Source organism: Mus musculus, chromosome 2, assembly GCF_000001635.26.
Source record: "Mus musculus strain C57BL/6J chromosome 2, GRCm38.p6 C57BL/6J".
In the NCBI taxonomy this organism is placed as follows: domain Eukaryota; kingdom Metazoa; phylum Chordata; class Mammalia; order Rodentia; family Muridae; genus Mus; species Mus musculus.
Window position 1 is genome coordinate 80177644 of NC_000068.7, and position 19109 is coordinate 80196752.

At 40.2% G+C, this 19109-nt stretch overlaps 1 protein-coding gene across 1 annotated transcript in view; it reads right to left on the reverse strand.

The window, feature by feature from the left end:
* Positions 1-18879, reverse strand: part of Pde1a (phosphodiesterase 1A, calmodulin-dependent) — a 362070-nt gene extending 343191 nt beyond the window's left edge. Inside the window, exons 1-3 of the mRNA XM_006498919.3 lie at positions 18779-18879; positions 18492-18655; positions 14587-14719 (exon numbers count right to left, since the gene is read on the reverse strand). The gene's annotated coding sequence lies outside the window, so the exon portion shown is untranslated. The remainder of the gene's footprint in view (positions 1-14586; positions 14720-18491; positions 18656-18778) is intronic.
* Between the last annotated feature and the right edge of the window lie 230 nt (positions 18880-19109).

Below are 19109 nucleotides of genomic sequence, written 5' to 3' on the forward strand. Positions count from 1 at the left end.
ACCCACCTGTTGGCCTGTTGTAAATCCTGGGATAGGTATTGTGTTGCAAGCAGTGAGAGCTAATAATGTGTACCATGGAAGCTTTTCCTACTTCTCCAACAGTGCTATGGAAGCTCACTGCTCACCACCTAAATGGACCAATGGAGAGGATGGATGAAGACAGAATCAACAACTTCACCAAAGAGCTTTACCCTGGCCTTCTGATGCCTAGGGTGATGCTAGGAGTCCCTTATCAGCCTCCTGTTGGAGCTTGTGGTTAAGCCTCACATGGCAGCAGAGAGCCTGGCTGAGGTACCTACATAACCATCCTGGATAACTAATCACCGCTCCTCTCTTCCCCAGGAGAGCCAGTGCCTCAACTGTCTGAGCATAGGAGGACAATCAAGCTCCATCATTAACTACATAAACAGATGTGGCCTACTGCCAAAGGTAGTAAGGGGGAAATTATGGTTCTGACCCAGTTCTAAAAAAAAAGAACCAGAATCAAGTTTAAAAAAAAAAGGCAATCAAAGAAAAACAACCTTCTACTTCCTGTTTTAAAAAGATATACGAAATAGATTCTAATTTTTAAAACCCCCCAGAAGAGCATGACGACATTTAAACCTCATGGAAGAAAAAGAAACAAAGAGCAAATGACAGAAATTACTGCTCAGCTCTTGCTCTCCCATAAATCTCACCTACTCTGGAATGTTTGGGACAACTCCTCCCTTGTTGAAAACTGCTGCCTTCCCGGAAATCCCATCACTCTGGGATTGTGACAAAAACTAGATTCATTATACAAACATAAACCACATAGCATCTCATTCCATTATTAATGATGTGTTATTTTATGAAATGTATTTTAGGGGTCTCTTTCATGTTTGGCTAAATGTTATTTTTTGATGTATTCTCTCTTCCAGATTGTCTATTAAAATGTGTTTACAGAACTACAGAAATTAGTTGTCTTCATCAATCAAATTGCAAGCTTAGCTTATAAATCATTTAGATATGCACCTTTTTGTTTCCCTATTCAGAAAATGATGTGGAACTCTCATTTAATGGAACCGTCTGTCTCTCCTTAAAGCAACTTCAATCTATTTGTTTATCTTATGGCTTCAGACGTCCACCCACGTGGCTTTGCTTTTTCTCTTGGCAAAGTGAATAACAGCACAGGGTTAACAAGGAGGACAACATCTGTGTAGACCCTAAAGAGAAGCAAAATATTTCCCATCTTTGTGTACATTTCTTGAAGGCAAGAGTAATTTTTTCTTCGTTTCCATAGATACAGTAAGTGTGATTATTAATCAGAATGATAGGCCATGAATTGCAAAACCAGTTACATATCTTCATTTAATATTTCAAACATTTTCTTGTTTATAAGTGGGTCCCATCTTTGTTGAACTGAGCATGATTTTAATGATCATTTCAGTTCAGATGCATTTCAGATGTGTGGGGGGTTGGGGGTGAGCATTCTTATTACACTTGACAAACATGACCACACAGACAAACTATGATTAAAGATGTTCTAGAGATAGCTGGAATACTGTGTCCCTGTTTCTGAAAGTAAAGACCAAGAAGGCTGAATTTTTTATTATTTTTTATTTTTTACTAGGTACTTTCTTCATTCACATCTCCAGTGCTATCCCAAAAGTCCCCCACACCCTCCCCTCTACTGCCCCCCCACCCACTCCCACTTCCCAACCCTGGCGTTCCCCTGCACTGAGGCATATAAAGTCTGCAGGACCAATGGGCCTCTCTTTCCACAGATGGCCAACCAGGCCATCATCTGATACGTGATGTTAGAGACATGAGCTCCAGAGGGCACTGGTTAGTTCATATTGTTGTTCCACCCACAGGGTTGCAGATCCCCTCAGCTCCTTGGGTACTTTCTCTAGCTCCTCCATTGGGGAGCTGACTGTGAGCATCCACTTCTGTGTTTACCAGGCCCCATAGTCTCACAAGAGACAGTGAATTTTTATTATAATCACTTTAGTTATGTCTTTTACAGGCTCCATCCACAAATTTGAGGGTAGTTGTTTCAGTTTTCCTGCCCCATAGACAACCTATCATGTTTGGATAGAAAGTTATTTTTTTTAACTTCAGATTTATGAGGGAGTGGGGGGGGGACCTTCAAACCTTCAAAACTAATGACAAATACTTCGCTGACAACAGGAAGGATCTAAGCGGGCAGAGGACAAACACTAGGTCAGGAGAGGTGCACAAATCTGCCAGACAGCTTCTCAAGATAAAGCTGTGAACTAGTCTCCTACCACAGCTCTTGTCACTGCCTGCAAAGATTGCCTCCCTCTCTCCATGACTATGCTCATGAATCATATTCCTTGCTGCAAGTCTTAAGCTGTTTCTTAACTCACAGTTACCTGCCTTCATTGTCTTCTTCCTCCTGCTACTTTCCTCTCGTAGCATCTTTGTATCAACTGTTATATTCAGCATGACATTGTTTATACCATAATTTTCATACTATCCACATTTTAGAGCAGACAATTTTTGGTTATAGAATGTAATCTCCACATTGCCGAGTGTCTACATCCTACAGTGGGCCCAGACCACTTGATGCTGGCTTCACTATACACTCACAGATATTGTTAATAAAATATGACTCTAGACATTGCCAAATATCTCTGGTAGGCAAGATTAGTCAGCAAGAGTTGAAAGGCAGTGGTCTGTACTGTCATTTATGTATTAATCTTAAACCAGTCAGTAAACGTTTATTATTCATCAAGCATTGGGCACACAATAGCAAAGAACGATAAAGTTTGCACTCTCCTGTCCTATCCTAGAGTCTAATTATTACATGTAATCTGTCCACTCTAATTTAAAATATAAAATATCACCATGAACAGAAGAATAAAGCAAAACAATGCTAGAACATATTGAAAGGTCACCTGACCCAGTCTGGAGGTGGGGACTATTCATAGTCAAAGTGGTACTTATGCACACACCTAAAAGATGCTTGGTCAAGAATGAACAAGGCAAAGAGACCACATGAACAAAAGCCTATAGGTGAGAATGCACATCAGCATCACTTGACACTGAGAGCTGGGGCCAGGAGCCAGGTCACACAGTGTCTTATGCTTCACATGAAGCAGTTTGGCTTTGTGTACATAGCAATAAGCTATGGTCTTGTTGCTCCGAACAATGACCCCAGCTAAGCTTCTTTACCCTTAAGTTTGTAACTTCAGGCAAATGGCCTTCTGACTGAAGTCAGCCCTTGGGCACATCTTCCCAGGCTTTATTCCATCTGTTAGAAGAATAAGACATTTCCAGATCTAGTCATAACAGAGTAACATTATATCTATTAAAACCAAAACCATGATTTTTTTGTCACTGTGCCAGAAACTCTAAATTCCAGCAGTATTCAATGATGATGCTACCCAGTGGATCCAAAGTTTCTGTGTATTAGCAAAATAAATGACAAAAGCCATTCTTCAAGAAAAGAAAACTAATGTGCCATTCCCCAAAGGAACTAGGGACAAAATGGAAATGGGTGTCTACTTTAGGCAAAGTCAACTTACACTTTCATTTTCTACCCTTCTGCCTTATTAGATCTGCTTAATATTTTGTTAAGGACTTCTTTTTAGAAATCCATTACATAAGCACCAGACTTGGCCTCTGTTGTAATTGTAAACATTAAGTCCAATGTTGGCTTAATGTCTCACACAACTGGAGAAGAGAGCAAGACAGCTCAAGAGCAAAAAACAGCCTGAGGTGACTTTGAACAACATCGGAGTCACAGAGAAGAAGAAACTCAAATGAAAGCTCAACATATTGAGAGGTTTGGTTTTTGTTTTTTGTTTTTTACCCGAGCAGCAACTGTGTTTTAACAGAATGTGTTTTTCACAGAATCAGTTTGGAATTTGAAGGATGAAAATTTGGTAGCACTGTTCAGCTATTAAATACCCTTACTCAGAGCAAAGCTTTGGAGGATGTGTCTATTTGCAAGTAAATAAGCTTGATTCATTTCCTCCTTCTCATCTGCTCACTACAGGATGACACAAGGGAAAAGGGCTCACAAGAGAATGAAGCCAGAAATAAACGTCTCTCTTCCATCCTGTTGAGATCTGTCTTTTCATCTGGAATAGTTCAGGCTCTTCTACCTTTGACCTTGTGCACACTTCAAAACAGCCCCCTCCCGATGTCACAGGTAAACAGTTCCTGGAATTTTAAAGTCCCACAAACTCTCTCTTAACTTGTTTTATGTTTGAGAATTTAGATGAACTCCCTGTTAATGGAAAAAACTACCTTTGACATTTTATGACTTGTTTCCAATTTCTTACATGGGAATTAGACTTAAGGATCAGTATAGTGACCTTAGTATGACCCATGTGACTCTTTCTTGTATTTTATCTAAGATTTAAAATTTAAAATTTAAAAATTATCCCAGCTTTCTTAGTGATTATTTCTCAAAGTTAAATTAAGACTATAAAACACAGGAGAAGAAGACTGGCATTTAGTTGTTCATAACTATCCTGGTCCTATGGCTATGAAGAGACACAATGACCAAAGTAACTCATCTGAAAGGAACCATTCAGTTGGAGGCTTGCTTACAGTTTTGGAAGATTAGTCAATGATCAGCATGACAATAAGCAGACATGCATGGTGCTGGAGCAGTAGCTGAGAGATACCTTTACAACCTTATCCAGGGGCAGCAGAGAGATACTGGGCCTCACTTGGGCTTTTGAGGTCAAAGCCCATCCCCAGGCACATACCTACTCCAACAAGGCCACAACTCCTAATCCTTCCACTAACTGGGGACCAAGCATTCAAACATATGAGTCTATGAGGCCATTCTCCCTTCACAGTAATAATAATAGTAATACTTAAATTTGGAAAAGATCCAACAGAAATTAGGTATTAACTTTAAATAGCAATGCTTTACCACAATTGGATTTTTTTCTTTACATTTAGAAAGATTGGGCCTGATTCTAAAAGAGAAAAACAAAACAAAAGAAAAGAAAAGAAAAGAAAAGAAAAGAAAAGAAAAGAAAAATAAGGAAGGAAGAATAGAAGCAAGAACAAGAAAGAGCTAGATCTGCTTAATACTGTTGTTCTTGGACAGTACTGAGCAACTAAGTCCACTGAGTTTTAGAATCCACAAGTAGTATTACACATACAAAGGTCTCTAGTCTAAAACAACATAATCAAAAAGACAAATATAATCTAAACAAATAAAAAAAAACCAACCAACTATCCCTAATGAGGGTCTCTGTCATGAGTTAGTGGAGAATGTGAAAATGGGATTGTCCTATTATGGAAAAATAAATAAATAAATAAATAAATAAATAAATAAATAAATTTTCAAAGGGGGAGGAAGTGTCCTTACAAGCTTTATCTGGAGTCAGAAAGGGACATTTTATCCAGTTTCATTTAGAATTCTATAATCCAACAACAACAACAAAATGTTCCCTCTATCAAGGTATGTCCATGGGAGATCCAGAGAGTATATGATATGGAATATGTTTTGAGCCATAATAGAAATTGTATATTCCCATTATGTATAAGAGGCAGCAAATGCCAGTGTATCTGAGGTTGGAGCACCTATGGGGTGAGTCCTGGGTGATGTCTTCCTCCATGTGGTGTACCTCCTTACCATAGCAGCAGTTCATGCTACATATAAAAGATATGCAACTACCAACTACTGGGGATAACTCTCTGCTTTCATGCCTGTACTGCTGCTATTACATAAATCCAAGGCTCAGTCCCAAATTGAAGAAAATAATCATACATTTTGTTCAGGTGATACCATAGAAAAAGGAATGGAAGGAATGGAAGTCAGAGTGATGTGTGATGTAGCTGTTTCCTCCAGGTTAGGGATGGACATTGCCATCTTGAATCAGAACAACTGTAGTCACTCACCCAAATGACACCCTCACAAAAATGAGGCCAATTAACATTTCCTTTTATGAGGGCACATGAGACTCATGAGATTCATGAGGCTCCTGAGACAAGGCTGATGAGAATCATAAGAACTTCACAAGATTATCACATGACCCAACCTGGAAGGATCTAAAACCATGAACACTCACCTGACTAGGATCTCCAAAATCTATAACATAGACACACACAATCATAAAACAACCGAGTCCTATTTCTTTTAGAAATTCCAAGGAGCAGGAATATTCATTTGAGGGAATTGCAGAAATATTCTGGGAGCAGGAGTCAGCTAAATTTCTCACTAGAAGCAGATGCAGAATTTCAGTTAACATCAACACATGGAAACCAAACGGAATCCTAGATGAAAAGAGCTATTCTGAATGGCCTATCCTAGAATTTCTCCACCCTGTCACTGTTGATACTTTTGGTAGGATAATATTTATTAGTGAGGAGTCTGCACACTAAAAGGATTTGGGAGCAAAACACACTAGGAGTCAGTGTCAGCTTCTTCCTATAGTTGTGACAACCAAAACCCCATCCTCAAAAACTGACATATATTCTAGGGTAGACAGTTGGAGGTAGGGGTGGAGGAAAATCATCTCTCCTGGAAACCACTCATTTAATCTGCTTGAGTCATTGGACAGCTAATCTCTTTACAAGTCAGCGTTTCTATGCAATGCTTCTCGCCAGTCCATACATCCTGTAAACTCTCATTTTACCAAGAAATACCATTTTCTACCATCACTTATGCTATAATTAGGACACCTACTAGAGCTAATCAGAGAGCAACGTGTTGAGAGCACTGGTAACAGGTGCCTCTGGAGAGTGCACTTTTGATTAGAGTCTTTCAAATGCTAACTGCTTGTGGTGGGTGTATTCCTGATTAGGGTATTTCAAATGTTAACTAACCATACTTCTGACTTCAAGTAAAATTAACGCTTGTTCTATAATTGAGACCCAGGTTCATAGTGCCCACAGGCCTCTCACACTAGCACCTGGAAAACTTAAAGGTTAGGCTTTCTTGGAAACAGCAAAAATGCAAATATTGTAAACAGCACAAGCACCCATTAGGCAAGGTTTTAGCACTGCAAGATGGACATTTCCTTACCCAGAGACCTACCCTGCTAAATGATCTTGCTGCTGCACACACATATTTTTACATGAATAGGTTTTCAGTTCCAAAATGTGTGCCAGTGTAAAGAGTCAGCATTTGGTTAATGAAATCTGAATAGGAAGAGATGCCTGGAACAGGAGACCCTGACCAGCAGCAGTGAGCAGCAGCAGCTGGAATATGGCAGTGCCGAGAGGTGCTTGGGTTTAAGTCTTAGTTTATGTGAAGGCTTAGCAAAATGAAAACCATCCCAAGAAAAGACTGCTAGTCCTTGTCCATGGTTACGTAGTCCGGGGACTCTGCAGAGTATAAAATATAACCACATACTGGTTAGGCTAAATCAAGTGAATAAATTAAATAATTCTACCCACATAGAGTCATCTGAGATGAAAATCCTACCCTAGAACAGGATTGGTTAGCAAGGGGTTTTTATGCCTGATCCACTGATAAAAAGAAAGAAGCAAGCAGCAATGAATCAAGGAAAGAAACAAGAAAAGAAATTTCTATTTTTCAAGGCAAGATTCTGTCCCACCCTCTCTATTCCTGGTGTGGACTTAAGCCTGCTAATCCACTTAGAGAGGAACCAAAAAAACCGGAAAGCTCTAGGTGACACAGTGGCCTTACCCCTAAGAATAATTGGGAGGGTGCTCACCCAGCAAGAAACACACCTGAACCTTTAAGAGCCATAGTAGATTGTGGCCAATAGTCAAGCTTGTGTGGAATACCGCCATTAATGTCTGCTGGCTGTTTATAATACAGGAAGTGTTGGAAGAATCTATGTGTCTGGGGCACATAGCTACCAAGACTATAGCTTCCAGGAAGAATTCCTTTAAGGGTGAAAATATATGCAAGACCTACAAAGAATCCATTGAGAGAGTCTGAAAAGGGAGCCAGGGAAGGGATTTGGGTATATGGAGTAGAATTCCTCCCATCTATTCCTGATGTCTTCTTTCATTCACTAGCTCTCAGAGGCCTTGGCAGAGTAGGCTCCATGATTGGAAACCACAGGTTCCTACAAACTGCTGTAGTAGGAGATGGGACAGGAGGGGAAGTGCTTGTCCCTGTGCTCTGGCATTTCCTGCAACATTTCTATTGCTCCTCCCAAAAGAATAACTGCCCTAGGAGTTTGTCTGAGCAAGCATCCTTCTGTTCTGTGTTGTTGTTGTTGTTGTTGTTGTTGTTGTTGTTGTTGTTGTTGTTGTTGCTGCTGCTGCTGCTGCTGCTGCTGCTATTGTTTTTCCTTTTGGTTTTACATGCTGACATAGTGTTGTAAACCACTCTCCACCCCAGGAGAAAACTGTAGCACTACAGTAGTCTTTCCAGGTTTGTTCCATCCTGGCCTGTTAAGTCAAGGGTGATGTGTTAAGAAGCCCATCACAGTAATACAGTTCCCATAGCTTCATTTTTACTTTATCATCTCCCACAGGTAAGTCTCATTTGGATCTGAACTCAAAAGGACAAGAGAAAGGTTAATATTGGCCAAATATCCAACAGAATAAAACACAAGGAGCCTTGGGATGCAGAAGCAGGGACTAGAATATGATAAACAAGACAACATCTAGATATAGACATTGCTACTAGGATTAGGGCAGGTAGCTTCAGAGTTCTGGAGTTTATACAGGAGTTTATAAAGGACATTGTAGCACTTGAGAGATAGAGGAAGGAGAATCTATGTGAGTTCAAGGCCAGTCTGGTCTAGAATGAATTCCAGAACAACCAAGGCTACACAGAGAAATTGTCTCAAAAGTAAATAAATAAAAATAAAAATAAAATTAAGTGAGACTGCAGAGTCTAAGTGAGAAGCTTCTGTCCTCATACACAAGGTTAAATTCTTATATTCATTAAATTTGTCAGCAAACTAGAAGACTTTACACACACACAAACACACACACACACACACACACACGTTTCAAATAGGCTCTTGCTTGTTAACTGTATTATCAGTGCCCATGAGGCCTTATTAGAGTGGAAATATGTCCTGTTCTTCCGTTGCTGGAGAAAAATAAATTCTTAAAATACAACAATTAAGTAGGCAATTAAAAAAAAAACTTCCTAGAAATTTTGTCTTTAGAAATCCTATTTGTTTCAAAAAGCATCAAAATGATAATGGATTGGCTATTTAAAACATTTGCTTTGCCTAGAACATTCTGTCTCTAGAAATCGTATTTATTTTTTTAAAAAGGAAGATAGTGGATTGGCTATTTAAAATGTTTGCTTTGGTAAGAACATGATAATGAAAGAAAAGTGAAGGGAGGGAAAAAAAAGAAAAACAAGGGATTGACCTAGGAGACAGGTGTAATGTGCTGGAAACCACACTGAAGATGGCCCAGAGCTAGAGCTCTTCGTGACAGATGATGAGCACTCTTTCAATCCAACAGCTGGATCAACACCCAAACCCATGAATGGATGAGTCATTAGTGATTCTACCTCTTGTCTCTGAGCTGGCCTGGCTGGCACTAAGTAGAACAGAGATGAGTGCTAAGAACCTCCAGAGTTTGCAGCTGGTGTCTCTTTCTGCCTTTATGTTTTGGCATGGTAACCGCACGGTGAATCACTTTTGGATTAAAAAGCCATTTTCTCGCATTCACACTTTCACATACTTCACTTTAACTGCATAGAAGTTTGAACAATTGAGGAAAAGTTGAACAGTTTCTAAGCATCTGTTCCGTGTTTGCTTCTTCTACTTTGATCTACTCAACTGAGTCTCAGTCATGTTCAAGTATCTGTTAATAATGTCTTCTTCATTCTCTTGGAAACATTATTGGAGATTTTGACCTCAATAGTATCTAGGATTTTAGTGTAAAGAATGTTATGAGATTTTATGATATTAAATTCAGTTGTCTTTCTAAACTTCAAGGCTCCCACCTTTTTGCTTTCTCAAATAGTGTTGAACAATAAGGCAGCTGAGACATTCTGTCCTGGTGTTCTTCCCTGGTTAACAGTGCAAGCTAAACATTGCAGCCTGGTCCTCTTGGTTGCTACTCTGCTGGTCCATTTTCAGTCCACCACCTTTTTGGTGTGACAGCATGGTTTGGAAGAACCAATTTTAAGAAGTCACAGGACCTAGATTTCTGTAGCCTGTCAAGGCTTGGCATTCCTCTACCTCTGCTATGGTGTAATCTTTGTCACAGTTGCAACTGTTCTCAGATGGTCTTGATCACATTTCCAATGAACATTTGCTATTTTAGGGTTCTCCTAGTCTATGTCCTTCACATTACCCAGTATTTCTTTGTAATTTCTCCTGAGCCTACTCCTATCTCCATTTTGTTTTCCATTTTCAGAGTAAGAAATGAAACAAAATGGAAAAGCAGGCTCTCAGGTTGCTATTATCAACTGAAAATCTTCCAAGTTATGAATACTGGCAGATATGAATTATATTTCTGATTTTAAAATTCTGTTCCTCTTGAGTATAAAGACTGTATCTGCCTTGGAGAAGCATTAGGTAAACCAAATCAACACAGTCACATTCAGTACCATTTAGTAATTATGCTGTTGATGGTTGGAACTCTACGAGACAGAAAAATGGGATTCAAAGTGCACATTTTCCACTACAGACAAAGAATAATGCCTCTAAGTGTTGTTTCAAACAAAGGTTATTTTTTCCAAACGCTTTACTGTCATTACTGTTATCAGTAATCCAAAAAACTACAGTCAGGTTGACTCTGGTTTCTCTGCCACCTGCACATAGAAACCAGGATCAAGCCTAAGGAGTAGATGCTGTTTGTTTCGTTGTTTGTTTCACAGAACAAACTTTGTTTCATGAATGTGATCGGAAGAGATGAACCAGAAACATAGGAGACTGGCAGAGGTCAACCCGAAGCTCCCTCCCTCCACAGTTGCCCCAGTGAAGTTCTCAGGGGATGTAGTCTAAAGGAAAGACAAAGTAGATCCACTTAACTAACATAAGGACAGAATAATCCTTCCCGAGATGAGTCACACCCGTGGGAGGAATCTGTGTTGGGCTTGAAAACTCCTTTGGAGTCTCTGCCAAGCAGCACCTTTTACTAAGAAGATATATAATTATATAGAATGACTAATTCATTTCTGCAGATGTCATCCATGTCTGTTTGTCTGTTTGTCCCCACCCCTGGGACTGAGTTGTCTATATTATTTCACTTCTGTACCATGTCTGAATGTCAGTGTCCAGTACCAGTATTTTCAGTCCCCACTGCATGGTAAGTATTTATTAAAAAGCTATTGATGTCTGCAGACTTGAGAAGCTAAATACCAGACCACTCGAACTTCAGATAAAACATGTCTTGACAAAATCCCACAAGGAAAAAAAAAGGATACAACAAAGTCCTTTCTCCAACCGAGAAGCCATTTTCAGTTGTTACATGTTGAGAAAGGGAAAATCAGTTTTTGCCAAGGGAGTGCCAGTGGGTATCTGAACCATTCTCTAGGTAGGACCTATAACCAGGAGTGATGGAGGAGCACAAAATGAACTCCCTGGCTTTTTATTTTATGTTTGAGATTACAATGATATGATTTCCCCTTCCTTCCTTCCTTCAAACCTTCCCACATATTGCTTCCTCGTAGCTTTCAAGTTCAGGAAACTTGTGTGTGTGTGTGTGTGTGTGTGTGTGTGTGTGTGTGTGTGTGTGTGTGAGTGTGTGTGTGTGTGTGTGTGTGTGTGTGTGTGTGTGTTTGGTTTGGTTTGTGAGAATCATTTGTTGCTTTGGGGAGTTTATTCTTTTATTGATTTTTTTTTTGAGCTAGCCTCAAAAATAGAAAAACAAAACTTTATTTTTGTTTTATATTGTCTTTCCTCTTGGTTTATTTTTTTAAGAGAGACTGTGAAATTGAATGAATAAAGAGGTGAGAGAGTCTGAGAGGAGTAGAGGAGGAGAAAGAATATGATCAAAAATATACTTTATAAAAAAATAATGTTTCTAAATTGAAGATATCTTGAAAAACATAGGAGAAGCATATTTTGTGTGTGGAAGTGCCTTTTGCCTGCCCATTTTGTCACTGATTTTTAACCTACATATTAATAATTAAACTAATGAAAGTATCTTTGCATCTATAAATATAGCATAGCCACAGATTCTTTGTAATGCCTGGATGAAAATGTCTATTAAAATAATATAGGAATGCTGTCTTATCAAGATGGTTCTATTGTTCAAAGTTAATGTTAAGAGTCTATGTTTTAAAGTAGATGTATACATTCCAATAGCCTAGTTCTAAATTCATTTTTTCCCTGACATTTACACTCATGCGCATTACATCTGACCTAAATGATTTGATCCTGCCAAGGTTTCCAAATTTTGCAGAGAACACTGGAAAGCTACCACTCTCCAAAGCAAGACACAGACCACACTGGATGTGGTCTAAAAGCATGTTCTCTCATGTATTTCTCAGTAACCATGTAAGCAGTTATCGTGGCGTCGCCTTTCTAGTCTTCTCAGCAACTCCTACACAGTGACTATTGAGTAGTACTCCTTTGTGTTAGCAGCTGGCTTTTTCTTTTAATATATTTTAAGAACCATTCCAGTTGCAAACTAATGCTCTATTAAGATATTGCTCAACTTATTTTTGACTTATCTAAGACGTGGTTTTTAACATGACATGACTTTTGTTAGTCATTTATAAATAAAATATTAAGTGAACACAGAATTATTTCCAAAAATAACTTCTAAAGGATGTTGATTTATTTTACAAGATCACTTCTTATATAAAGTTAGTTCTTTAAACTGTCGCTCAAAGTAAGACATATAACTTCAAGATTTTTTAAAAAGTTGTTTTTAAGTAGGTGTGATATTTAACTTGTACAATAACTCATTGAGCAGAGACATCACCAATTAGAATGGATGCTAGTGCAGCGCACTGGATTGAGCCCAGTTCTGCCAGGTGTTAGGTGAGAGGGATAGTGAGAGTCATTTAGGGGCTTGAAGCAATGGTTATTTATCAGTGTGTCAAGAGGTCCTTTCATAACTTAAGTGTGCATAGTTACGGGGACCTATTAGCATAAAGTAAGTTTTGTGTTAGTGTACTAACATGGACGGGGGAAATCTGACAATCTGTAACAATAACAATTAAAGAAAAGGAGACCATGAATTAGAGAGGGGAAACAGGAGGGGAGGGGCATGGAAGGAGTTGGGTGAGGAAAAGAAAGGAGAAAATTCTGTAATTGTAATTTTAACTTTACAATGTCTTCTTAATCTAAACTAAATAAACAGGAAGACGAAGACAGTAAAAGTAGGATCTGTTGACAGAGACGATAACCTGCTCATCTCCTGAGTGGAGCATCTGAAGTATCTGGAGTATCTGGAGGGCCTCAGAATCAAGTTAGGTGAGGACCGAGCTCTCTGCAGTTTAAAGAACTGAACAGTGTCCATGGAAAAACCTTTTGTGCAGATTTACTAAACCATATAGTGGTTCACGCTCTGCTTCCCCAACTATAGCAGCATGACCAATGGATCTTGAGGAAAGCGAGGCAGGAATGACCTGGTGATGGAGACATCAGGCAACAAGTGAGCACTATGAAAACAGATTCTTGGGAGACAGGCTTTGGTGAGACAGCTCATTTAATGGGGGAAACAATGGCTCCTAAACCTTTGGGTGGTAAGTAGGGGTCTTCAGGGAGAGTGTACATCATTGGCTGATACCAGGGTGCTGGAGATGCTTCATTTGCATAAACAGGAATTCCAGGTGATGCTGGATATGACCTTATAATTAATTTGTCTACCAGGCTATGTGACCTCCTCTGAGAGGCAAAGATGGATGGATCTATGTGCACAGGGACGTGCAGGCCTATTGGGGGAGGGGGGCGGGCTGGGGGGGGGGGGCAATAATAATCTTACTCCTGCCATCTCCTTGGACATGCCTCAACCCCACTCTGCACCAGGCCTGCTCCCTATGGCTCCCACAGCCCATAATATAACAATATAAATGCATCTCCTGAGGCCCTTCTGAGGCCGTAAATCTTCAACTTTATTTACTATCACTAAATCCAGTGTATAGAAATGACATGAGTGATTGCTTATCTCATGCTCAATGGAAGTTGTGATCCCAAAAACTAAAATGCAGAATTAATATTATATGTCACATCAACTGTTTTTAAATACAGTAAATGTGAAAATCAGTTAAATCAAAGATAAAAAAATAAACAAATACATGCATATTTACCATCATTCTCAATCCTTTGCAAGATGTGGCCCAAGCTTGTTTTCATTACTCTCTGATTGGAGAACTTTCTACTAGCAAGGCTGGTTTTCCTCACCCTGAAGTCTGCTTGGAACTCTTTCCATGTACATAATGTCATAGACTTACTCCAAACACCAAACCAAAATCCAAGCTTTTCCAGCAATCAAGCAGGTGCCTTGGTATGGTTTGCTAGATGCTAGATGCAAAGGAAAAACGCTGTTTCTCTGGATACTGAGAAGAAGGACTGCTATTTGACAGACACCTAGACCATTGGTTCCCAACCTTCCTAACGCTGCAACCCTCTAATACAGCTCCTCATGTTGTGGTGATCCCCAATCACAGAATTAGCTTTGTTGCTACTTCATAATTGTAATTTTGCTACAGTTTTGAATCATAATGCAAATATCTGATATGCAGGATATCTGATATGCAGCCCCCACAGGTTGAGAACCACTGACCTAGACTGAAGACCCAAGGAATGAGTAGATGAGTCCAATGTCAGCTGCCTGTCAGTGCTGAAGTTCTCAGGTCTCACAGCACAGCAGAATCACCTGATGTCAGGGACAACCCAGATGAGTCAAGTCAGAATACCTGTTGGTGGAGCATTAGAAGGGTGGGTCAATGCTGAGAAACACCAGGGAACACCAAGAGCACAAATAAGTGAAGCCCAAAGCTACAACAAATACCCATTGGTTGTTTGTTTTCTTGACTGGTTTTCCATAAAACGTTTGAGGGGGAAAAAAAAGCAGACATCACAATTGCTACTAAAGTTTCTAAAATGTACTCCAGCTAGCAAAGGACTTTCTCATCACTTGGGGCCTTAACAGCTACATGTATTAGAAAGAATGAACACCTGGTATGAAAACAAGCCTTGCCAAGCAGGTAGCTATAAGTAAAGTCCTGACAAACACACATCAAGCAAAGGGGGATGAGAAGCTGGCAGACTGCCAAAGGGAAGCCACCATAGGCAATGTGCAGTTGACACATCATAGGCTTCTAAGGCATGTGAGACTCCTCAAGAGGCTGAAGTCCTAGGCATGAATTTTCAGGAGCTTAAAAGTACCACCCAGGGTGAAGACTTAATATGAGCTATTGCTATGTGATCTTGTCTGTTACAAAATGCTGGTGAAACTTTTTAACAGTTAGTGCAGATATTGGAGGCAGGGTCTCACTTTATAGGTGTGGCTGGCCTGGTACTCACTATGTAAATCAGGCTGGCCTCTAATTCACTGAGATCCACCTGCCTGTGCCTCATGAGCACCAGGATTAATATTTTTACTTCTTTAATAAGTTTACTATCTATTAGGTGACTACGTTGAAAATAAATATGGACTGCTAAAGCTGAGGTTATTGTGTGATGGGGACAGCATAAGTAAGGAATTGAGTGATGAAAATGCCAGATTTTGAGACAAAACAAGAGTTTGAAAAGCTCCCATCTCTTTAATGAATTCACTACAGAGTAACCAGAAAACATTTTTTTTAAAAAATGAACATAGTGAGTCATGGGAATAATAATATATCATATTATCTATAAAACATGTGGGATCACTCTCAAATTTATGATCTTTTGATAAATGCAGTATGACATCAAAATCTTGGGAATTCTGAGGAGGGAATAGGGTAATACTATAATACCTCACCAGAAAGAGCCCTTTGGAGGGTAGGTTTCCTCACACTGATGAAGGGGTCATTTGCATGGTGAATATGGATAAATCAGCCTAGAATTGAAAGTTAAATTCCAGGAAGCTCAGGGAATCCAAGGCTGGTAGAGTGCAGGAGAAAAGAAGATGCTGGTTAGGCCAGAAATCTTAAGACCTGAGGAATCCTGAAAATAACAGAGAGAGGGGCCAAAGAAGACATGAGAATAACTGAGGAAGCTGTGGTAGTGATATACACCTATAATTTTAGCACTCAGAAGGACGAGGCAAGAGGATTACAAGTTTGATGCCAGACTGACTGAACTACAGATCAGGACTCTGCTCAAAAAGAAACTGAACAACATAGCCACTTCATTTGTAATAGACAGGAATCGGAAACAGTCCAAATGCCCCTCAACCAAATAATGGATACAGAAAATGTGGTTCTTTTACACAATGGAATACTACTCAGATAACAAAAAAAATGGATATTATAAATTTTGCAGGCAAATGATGAAACTAGAAAATATCCTGAGTGAGGTAACCCAGATCCAAAAGGACATGCATGGTATGTACTCACTTAGATGTAGATATTAGCCATAAAGTACAAGATACCAATGCTACACTCCACAGAACCAAAGAAGCTAAACAAGAAGGAAGGCCCAAGCAAGGATGCTTGAATCTCAGTTATAGAAGGGAATAAGATAGTCATAGGAGGGAGAAGCAGGACCCTCCCTGGGTGAGAGAGGAGTTGGGAAAAGGAATGGAGATCAGGTGTGGAAGAGATTAGAGAAAGGGCCAGAATAAATGAAAATTGGTAGCTGACATGGGTTGTGGATATTCTCTAGGATATGCCAGAGACCCAGGATGATGGGAGGCTCCCAAGAGACTATGGTGTAACTTTAACTGAGACTTCTAGCAGTGGGGATATGAAATCTGAAGTGGCCACCTCCTATAGGACCCCAAGTAGTGGGATAAGGACAGTAACCCACCCACAAAACTTTCAACCCAAAGTTTGTTTTGTCTACAAGAAATGCAGGGACAAACATGAAGCAAAGACTAAGGGAATGGCCAACCAATAACTAACCCAACTTGACACCCATCCCATGGGCAAACACCAATCCCTGACATTACTAATGATACTCTGTTATGCTTGCAAACAGGAGCCTAGCATAACTGTCCTCTGAGAGGTTCCACCCAGCAGATGACCAAAACAGAGGTAGAAACCCACAACCAAACATTAGACAGAGCTTGAGGAGTCTTATGGGAGAGTTGGGGGAAGGATTGAAGGCCCCTGGAGGGGATAGAAACTGCACAGGAAGACCAACAGTCAACTAGCCTGGATCCTTGGGGTCTCTCGGAGACTGAACCATCAACCAAAGAACACACATGGGCTAGACCTAGGCTCCCACTTCACACATATGTAGCAGACATACAGTTTGGCTTCATGCAGGTCCCCCAACAACTGGAGTGAGGGCTGTCCCTAGTTGTCTGCCTGTGGATCCGATTCCCTTAACTGGACTTCCTTGACTGGCCTCAATGGAAGAGGATACACCTAGCCCTGCAAAGAGTTGATGTGCCAGGGAGGGGGAATCGCCAGAGAGGTCCTCCACCCTCTCAGAGAAGAAAGGGAGCAGGTATGGGGAGAGAAGCTGTGTGAGCTGTTTCAAGTCACTCAAAGTTCACTCCCAAATCTTTAAAAAAAAAATGCGATGTAAACAAAAATCTGAGTTTGAGTAATGTATAGACATTTTTCATATTACAATCATCCCATGATGTTATAAAGTCCTCAAGGAAAATGGCTTAGTCTTTCTTGACTATGCTCCCCACAACTACTCCATATTATGGTACTCAAAAACAAAAACAACAAAATCCTTCCATAAGTAGAGACCAAGTATTTTATTTCACTTTTATCTTGGGCCATTCAGCTGTTCAGAGACTTCACCGTAGACATTACAGCATAAAGGAAATTTTCTTGTCACCAAATTGCTTTCTTCTGCATGGAATTTTTATACTCTTTCAAAAGAACACTTTAAAGTGGCCTTATTTCAGAACTGTAAAGAAATGCAAATTTTAAGTGACTAAGTCAGACTGGTGGGTCACCAACACAAAATGACTGCAATCTGTCTCTCCGGTTATCAGACTCTGTAAAGACCATTAAGTCCTATGCACTGTCTTAATGGCTTCTTCTTTAAATGCTCAGAGGCAGAGTCCAGAAATTAAGGCAGGAGTTCAATTTATTCTTTTCTCCATTCAACCCTCAACCCTTTTTTTTTTTTTTTTTTTTTTTTTTGGTCTTCCCAGTGCTTTGCAAACTGATTGACTTGAAATTGCAATTATTTTACGTAAAGAATGTTAAAGGAAAGAGATCAGGAATCTTCCCCAGCAATTCCTCCTTAGACCTTTCCTTTCATGTGTCGGGTGGAGCAGAGGAGCCATTCTCCCTACCCAAACCATTGATGACTCTCAACTCCTTCAATATGGCTAGTTTAGCCGTTCATTTTGTCTTAATGTTTTAGATGTTATCATTGCTTAACACGTCTCCCCTCTCCCCTGCCACTCCAAACCCAGTGCCTTCAACAACTGCTTTACTGTGAGGAGCGGGTGCAGCTGCCGCCCCAAGATGGCGCCCAGGACGGCTGCCAGGTCTTATGACCTGCACCTGACTTCCTCATTACCTCAGATTTAGCCACATCCCAGCCGCCTACACTGCCCAGACGCCATACCTCATCAGCTCGCCTGAGGTGTCGTCACTTGCTGTGAACCAATGGACTGCCGTTATGTGCCGTTATGTGATTGGGAGGAGTCAGTAGGGTATTTAAGGCGTGCCCCAGGGTTGTTCGGTGGATTCCTGTTCCTGCATTGCAGTCCGAGGTGTTCCTGAATAAACCTGCTTGAAGAAGGACAACGTGATGTTGCATCTTTCCTGCTGGTAGGGGTGGATTCGACACTCTACTATGTTATAGGATTCTGTAAACGCAGTTCTTAGATAAGACAAATAAGAATGCTTTACCTGTTTTACACTGTGTGATCTGTAGTGTGACCAGGAGAGAGTTATACAGCGGTAGGTTCACTCCCATTCCAAACAGTTGATATTGTTCTCAGAAGCGACTTCAGTGCAGGTGGTGCTGTGGCAGCCAATAGAAACACGTACTTGAGCCTTTCCCATGTGGGTGAGGCTTCTTTACAGTATGGTGGCTGCAGGCAGATCTCTAATTTAGTGGCTCAGTGCTCCAACAGGTAGTTGTACCACACAGAATCTGCATATCCTGTCATAATCTAGCCCTTATATCCCTGCACGGCTTTCCTCCTGCAGGGCTTTCCTTTACTTTCTATTAATTACA